Below are 8,169 nucleotides of genomic sequence, written 5' to 3'. Positions count from 1 at the left end.
AAAAAGTAACTGATTTAGAGATATACAAGAATTCAAACTATTTCTGTAAGTATTTTAAGTTTAGATGGTCCAAACGTCTCTAATCAATGTCCTCTCTATCTCTCCAATCATTCCGCAGAGATACTGCTATATGCACTAATGAAAATAATGCCATCATGCACATTTCTGATCTAGCTCAAGTTTAGGAAGATTTTACCCAAACTATGTCACCTGCCACAAAATGCAGAGAATTGGAATGACTCTACATCTGCCTGGAATTTTATGGTATTGTCAGTACAATTAGGAGTTAACTGATCTTATAAATTTTCTATATATGGAAAATACCAACAAACAGCATAAAAAGGTAGAACAAAACATTCCTTGTTAAATGCAAGTTTGGACTCAGAAACACCAAAAATCTATAATAATAATATTTATCCATCACTTATCTAGTATCTTAGACATCTTACAATGAAACAAACACAGAAAATAATTCCCAAGTTACAGAACAGTCCAAGTTACTATAAAACTATAAATAAAGTCAAGACAATGCCAAGAGCTTTGTTTATTATTTCAAAGCAAGTATTGGTGTGTTGATTTGCAGGTCAAAAAGTCAAATAGACAATAATACTTGCAATGCTTCAAGTGTTCCTGGATATAACTGTCCCATCTCTTTCCTAAAAGGATAAATATTCATAGAAAACAATTTTTGCACTTTGAGATCTTACTAGAAGCAGAGGGAATTGTAGACCTACCTGAGTAGGTAGGCAAATCAACAAGGAGGCAAATTCCTGATGCTGGGAATGAGCAAGTGGATCAGAGAGTTTACAAACCTAATTCAGTTTCTCAAGCTTCAAACACTGCTATGTGAACAATCACCAAAAGCACTGTGCTTTTCACATGACCTGCATGGATTCTGGAGAGAAAGCAAGGCAAGATAGGCAGCATAGGTCTGGTAGGATAAGAGAAGGAAGCATAGCCTGAGGGCTTTGGCAAAAAGAAAACCATCTGTGAGCTGAATGTGCTGCTTCTGTTCCGAGGATCAATCTCTTCATTACATTTTATATACACAGCAATTAAATGCTTAGAAAATACAGTGACTCCATGTCACTGTTTTTGTTTGTTTTGTTGGTTGTTTTTTTTTAGCCAAGTAAAAACTAACTTCCAAAGCCCCAAATGATCTTCATTAATTAGTCTAGAAAGCAAGAGTGTAACATAGTCAGAGGTTATAAAAATGTCTAGAAATAAGTTATTTTAAAGTGTGGAAGTAAAAAGCTAAGCTCATAAAATTGAACTCTAGATTTGCTAGAACTACACGGCACCCTCTTGGCATACCAGTTTCTTTCAGTGCTGAGTTGTAGAGATGGCCCGTTAGACTTCCTGAAAAAGCAAGCTGTTCTTTGGGTAAGTAATGACATGCAGTCTTCTTCCTAGCAGTGAGATATGGCAAGTGATATCACCAAGTAGACATGAGATCTTCTAAAACATGAAATTCCTAATCGGAGTAAAACTTCAGACATGACACAAACAATATTATTAATTATGTTGGAGATGCTCTGCCAAAAAACAGTTGAGCTAAGGAGAAAGGCACAGAATGTAAAAGAAGAGGCAGAAAGACTCTATCCTAGAGATACCCTTCCAGTATCTGCCAGAGGGACTCGAGCAATAGCCAGTCTGGCTACTAACTAGTACCATCTGTGTACTATTTTATATTATATGAAAAAGAGAGCCAAATAGAGACACTTAATATCAGGAGCTCTTTACTCATTTCTGAGTTTATGGAACATCCTTCTTTCTTAATTTCTTCTGAAAGTCCCAAAGGAGCAAAGTAACATAAATGAGTAAAACGTTTTTAATCAACAGAATTTAAAAAATAAAAATAAAAAAAATCAATGTATTAGAAAATAGTTTGATGGTACATGCATATATCCAAACAAAGATGTTCCTGCCACTTACAGGCACTCGCAGATTATGGGTATCCTCTACTTAAGTATGTACATGAATAGATGCTATCAATATGGTCAAGTTAGATAACCTACCAACATTGATATACATAGATATATAGATAGATATATACAGGTGTGCACACACGCATATATATATTGGTGTGTGTATGTGTATGTTTTATATATATATATATGTATATATATATGTATATGTATGTATGTAATAGAAAAGTAGCGATGGTAGTAGAGTAGCAAAGTCCTAGACTACAGTAAGTGAGGGTATGCTCAAACACAGCAGCTGTGGACACAGAAACAAAGGGGAAAAGTCTGCTTATGAGTCTAAGACTTCAGGTTTGCAGAGATCTCCAGCGAGATACCCAGCAAGATAGTATATATATATTTCCGCTACTATATATATACACACACACACATATATATACATATACACACATACCAAAAACTCTACTACTATACCAGGGGAAAGAGCATTTTTTCTGTAATTCTGTTGACCTCAAGAGGCGTTTCTGAACCCTTAAGTTGAATGTAGTTATTTTTTCAGTCAATAAAAAAGGTAAATGGGCAAAGATATTTTGCAGAAGAGAAGAAGACCCTTCCAAAAAGAGGATTAATAAATAATTAACGCATTTTTTATTAGTGAGAGACTGAAAATTGAATAAAATCCTGTTCAGTGCATATTAACAGTACATTTATTTCTGAAATACTTGATAAAACACGTATGTTGCCTTATCATATCAATTAACTTGTCTGGAATTCAGCATACTTCTTAACTTCAGGAATTTGACATGCATGTCCACCTCCTGGAGATGTAATGATGATCTCAGAAATTTCCCCAAAGACTCAAGACTTTTTGACTTTCAACATAACAAATGTTTCTTCAGGAATGTTTTGTTGGGAAGTGTAGCACTTTATATGCCTCATTTGAAAACTCTGGAGTTAATCAAAAAAGGCAGTCAGAAAATATTACAGTAAAAAGACAAACTGTGCTAGTGCTTACAAAGTCGTTTACTCTTTCAGTGAAGGCACATCTGATGGTCTATTTGCCACAACATATAGATCTAATAGAGTAACCTTTGCAGAAAATTAAGGCTCTGAAATTGTTTGAGAAGACAACTCTTTCCTCTTCTCCAAATTCACTCCTCTATTTCTTCAGAATCCAACTGAATCTGCTAAGAAAATATGGACAATTCTCCTTCTGTCACGGAGTTAATGAGATCAATTTACACCCGTGACAGGGGCGGTAGGCCCCTGCCCTCCCCTCCCCAGCCCACAAAATGGGAAGGAAGGGAGAAAAACAAAAAAACAGTGGCAACAATCTATGGAGGAAAACTTATTTTACTAACTATGATATCGGAATGCAAGATAACACAATATAATACAATCTGATTGAAATTGAGATTAATAAATCAAATAAAATAGGAGAGAGAGAGTTCCCGAGACCGATTCAAACCTGAAAAGCTTGGAACGGCCAGGAAAGCACCCTCCAACACCCACTGCCAGGCAGTAAGAGACTACCCCACCCGGAATGGCCAGATCCCATGACTTCTGTAATGTATAGGGATAGGTGTCTGGAATTGGAGCATTAACACTTTAACTCCCAGTACACTACATGATGTTTTGATGCGGAATACTGAGAACCAAAAACAAAAACATAAAACCATGACACCTTCATAAGAGATTTTAAGTTCTTTATGTTCTCTGTTTTGGTCTCTTCAGATATACCTGGCTCTTTCCTGCTTCAGATTTTTGTATCTAGAAGGGCTATGCTCCAATTACGTTGGGTATTTTTAAAGTGCTTGGTGCTATTTAGATAACTGACATTCTGGTGAGCTATTTTCATCACTGACAATTACAAAATAAGAGTAGTTTGTCAGCTCAAAATGTAAAATTATTTGAACAGTTCATATTACTGAATATCTTACTCAAACCTGTAAAGAAAATTATTTCCTTTGAAAATAAGGAAAACTGAATGAAGACTAACAGACAACAAGGAACCACGAGCATGTTCAGTGTCCATTTTGTAATGTTCATCCAGGGAATTTTAATTAACATTTCCTGAAAGCAAGCTTCTGTGTTAGCTAAAACCTTCAACTTCCTCCAAAGCCAAGAATTTAAAGTGCATTTCTTCCACACTGTCTGGAGGTGCACATAGATCATCACTGCTACAGTCTGCCAATTTTTCAATTTATATTGAGCAATTCTGCATTCTCAGTTCAGTAAGTGACTTGAATAATCCTACTTATGAAAAACTGTTTCTCTGGGGAAGTCCTATAAGGGAATCTGTACAACATCCTCAGGTAGCAAGCCAGTATTACTTCCCAAAAAACATATGTATGATGTATATGTTTACGTACTTTAGTATTTATAGATATTTTCATGGCTCTCGTTAGCATTCCAAAAATGATGCAAAGTTGACTGAAGTCTATGAAGTCTGTGGACTAACTCCCCTCTGTGCTAGATGCAGACTTCAGGTTAAGCTCATGGAATTATTCCATAGATAGGCAACGTATCCACTTGCAAATGATATGTAGAAAGCTGAATCACAGTCTCATAAGTAATTACACACTGACCAAGGATTGTGAATAGTAGCATAGGTACTCCAGTAAAAAGATCATATTTAGATATTCTTACAGAAGAATACATATTAAGAAGTTCACACATAAATAATTTTTTGTCATAATGCTGTTCCATATAAATGGAAGAAGAAAAAGCATGTTTGTAGAGAAAAACAGTGTGGTCACTGCTACTTTCTAGTTACCATTGCAAATGACTCATTGAATCATACAGTGGTTTAGGTTGGAAGGGACCACTGGATCAGGCTGCCCAGTGCCCCATTCAACCTCGCTTTGAACACCTCCAGGAATGGAGTATCCACATGCCCTTCTCTGGGCAGCCTGTGCCAGTGCCTCACCATCTTCTGAGTAAAGAATTTCCTCCTAACATCTAACCTAAATCTCCCCTTTCAGTTTAAAGTCATTCCCCTTATCCTATCACTATTAGACCATGCAAAAAGTCAATCTTCCTCTTGCTTATAAGATCCTCTCAAATACGGGAAGGCTGGAATGAGGTCTCCCTGAAGCCTTCTCTTCTCCAAGCAAACCAAGTCCAGTTCCCTCAACCTGTCTTCATTGGAGAGGTGCTCCAGCTCCCTGATCATCTTAATGGCCCTCCTCTGAACTCATTCCAAGAGCTCCACATCCTTCCTGTACTGGGGGCCCCAGACCTGGACGCAGTACTCCAGATGAGGCCTCACAAGAGCTGAGTAGAGGGGGACAATCACTTCCCTCTCCCTGTTGGCCATCCCTTTTTTAATACAGCCCAGAACACAGTTTGCCTTCCGGGCTGCACACTACTGGCACATGTTCACCTTCTTGTCCACCAGGACCCCCAAGTCCTTCTGTGCAGGGCTGCTCTGAAGTTCTTTGCCCAGTCTGTATGAATACCTAGGATTGCCCTGGCCCTTGCATTCGACCTTATTGTATCTCCTTAGGTTCGTATGGGCCCACTTCTCCTGCTTGTCCAGGCCCCTCTGGATGGCTTCCTTTCCCCTACTGCATTGACTGCACCACTCAGCTTGGTGTCATCAGCAAACTTGCTGAGGATGCACTTGATTCCATCATCTATGTCACTGATAAAGATGCTGGAGAACACCGGACCCAAGACCAACCCCTGGGGGACACCACTTTTGACCAGCCTCCATCCAGATACAGAACCATTGATCACAGCCCTTTGGCTGTGACCAGCCAATCAGTTCTTAATTACCTAACAGTCCATCCTTCAAATCCATACCTCTCCAATTTAGAGGGAGATGTGGTGAAGGACCATGTCAAAGGTTTTGCAGAAGTCCAGGTAGGTGATATCCATTGCCCTTCCCCCATCCACCACTGCCATCATTCCATCATTGAAGGCCACCAGATTGGTCGGGCAAGATGTACTCTTGGTGAAGCCATGCTGGCTGTGTTGGATCACCTCTTCATCTCGTATGTGCCTTAATATGGTAACCAGAAAGATCTGTTCCATGATCTTCCCAGGCACAGAGGTGAGGCTCACCAGCCTGTAGTTCCCCAGCCCATCCTTTCTCCCTTTCTTAAAAATGGGAGTAATGTTTTCCTTTTTCCAGACTACGGAGATTTCACCTGTCAGCTATGACTTTTCAAATATGATGGACAGCGGCTCTGCCACCACATCAGCCATCTCCCTCAGAACCCTGGGGTGCATATCATCCAGCCCCATGGATTTATATACATTCAGTTTCATGAGGAGATCTCAGATTTGTTCCACTGTTACAGAAGGATGGGATCTGTTCCTCTCACCCACACCTAGAGGTTCAGGGTCCTGGCAGACATGGAGAGCCTGGCCACCAGTGAAGACCAAGGCGAAGCACTTACTGAGCACTTCAGCTTTTTCCATGTCTGAGGAAGCCAGTTCTCCGTCCTCATTTATCAGAGTGGGAACACCCTCCTTCATCTGTCTCCTCCTGCCTATGTACCTGTAGAACCCATTCTTGTTATTTTTCAAATCCCTTGCCAAGTTCAGCTCCATCTGTGCCTTGGCTTTCCTCATCTCTACACATGTGGACAGTGTCCCTGTATTCTTCCCAGGCTACACAACCCTGCTTCCAGTTCCTGTATATTTCCCTCTTTTCCATCAGCTTGAGCTGCAGGTCCTTGCTCAGCCATGCCGGTCACCTGCTTCTGCTCGATTTCTTCTGACGGGGGGTGGAGAACTCTTGCACTCATAGAAGAGTGTCTTTACAGAGCGGCCTGCTCTGTTCTGTTCCTATGCCTTTAAGGACAGTTTCCCAGGAGATCCCACTCAGCAGTTCATTGAGCAGCCGGAATTTTGCTCTCCTGAAGTTCAAGGTCCTGACTATGCTTTTCACCATGCCTGCATTCCTCCAGATCACAAACTCCACCAGGCCATGACCACTGAAGAACGAGCTGCCTCCAGTCTTAACCTCCCTAATGCTTTCCTCTGCATTGGTGAGCACCAGGTCCAGAAAGGCTTCACCTCAGGTTGGTCTTTCTAGTACCTGGACAAGGAAGTTAACCTCAACAGACTCCAGGAATCTCCAGGAAAAATAATGTCAAATAGCAAGTTGATAATCACAGAATCACAGAATCACAGAATCACAGAATCATAGGGGTTGGAAGGGACCTCCAGAGATCATCGAGTCCAACACCCCTGCCAAAGCAGGTTTCCTACACCAGGTTGCATAAGTAGGTGTCCAAGCAGGTCTTGAATATCTCCAGAGAGGGAGACTCCACAACTTCCCTGGGCAGCCTGTTGCAGTGCTCCGTCACCCTCACCTTAAAGAAGTTCTTAAAGACAAGCCTTGATAAGGACAAACCTTGATAAGGACAAGCCAAACGGGGGGCCAACTGTTGCAAGCCCTTGTATGAATGGAAGGCCAAGGCTTGCAGCTGGAGGCAGCCCTATGATTTGATTGCTCTGCAAGTGTGAGAAAATTCACCAGACACTGCTCTGGGTTTGGACAACCCTCAGGAGGAACCTGGAGGCCCAAAGGGCTGGCCAGCAGAGCTGGAGTGTGGGAGAGTCTGCAGGACTTCCTCCTGCAGCCTAAGAACGATGGAGTCATAGAATCATTAAGGTTGGAAAAGACCTCTGAGATCATCAAGACCGACTGTCAGAGAGAAACATGAACTTTTATTGAATGAACCTTCTTGCAGTACCTTGCCCAGGGCTGCATGCCATGGCCAGAGCGACCTGGTGGAGCCCATGGGAAAGATGTGGCCAAGGCCCCAGTTATTGGTGTGAAACACTGATGCCAAGCACACGAGGTGTGGGGAACGGAGTGGGCAGTGGCACTGGGAAAAGCCCAGAAACTTGTGAAATTTGTGCTGGTGCTGGAGCACGTGCTGCAGGTGAGGACGGCTCATTGTGATGACCCAGCAATGCACTGTGGCATCACTATGCAATGGGCAGTGATGTCCCCAAGTGAAGGTGGAATGAAGGCAACACCCAGCAGCTTGGCCAAGCCATGCTTTGAGACGCCTCCAGGCAATGGATTGTGACTCCATAGTCCACGGATCCTTGAACATGGGTGCAGCGGCTCAGCCCAGAAGTTCGTGCCTGGCCTCCGACCGAGCGTGTGTGCGAGGACTGGAGTGTGGACAGGGGCGAGCTTTGGTGCTGGAACGTGCCCCGGGTGCTGCTAGCACAGCTCTCAGCAGCCGTCTCAGAGCCACTTTTCTTTACCCCGACC

The sequence above is a fragment of the Meleagris gallopavo genome, chromosome 1, assembly GCF_000146605.3.
Source record: "Meleagris gallopavo isolate NT-WF06-2002-E0010 breed Aviagen turkey brand Nicholas breeding stock chromosome 1, Turkey_5.1, whole genome shotgun sequence".
NCBI classification, from domain to species: Eukaryota; Metazoa; Chordata; class Aves; order Galliformes; family Phasianidae; genus Meleagris; species Meleagris gallopavo.
Note: the sequence above shows the minus strand (reverse complement) of the source record.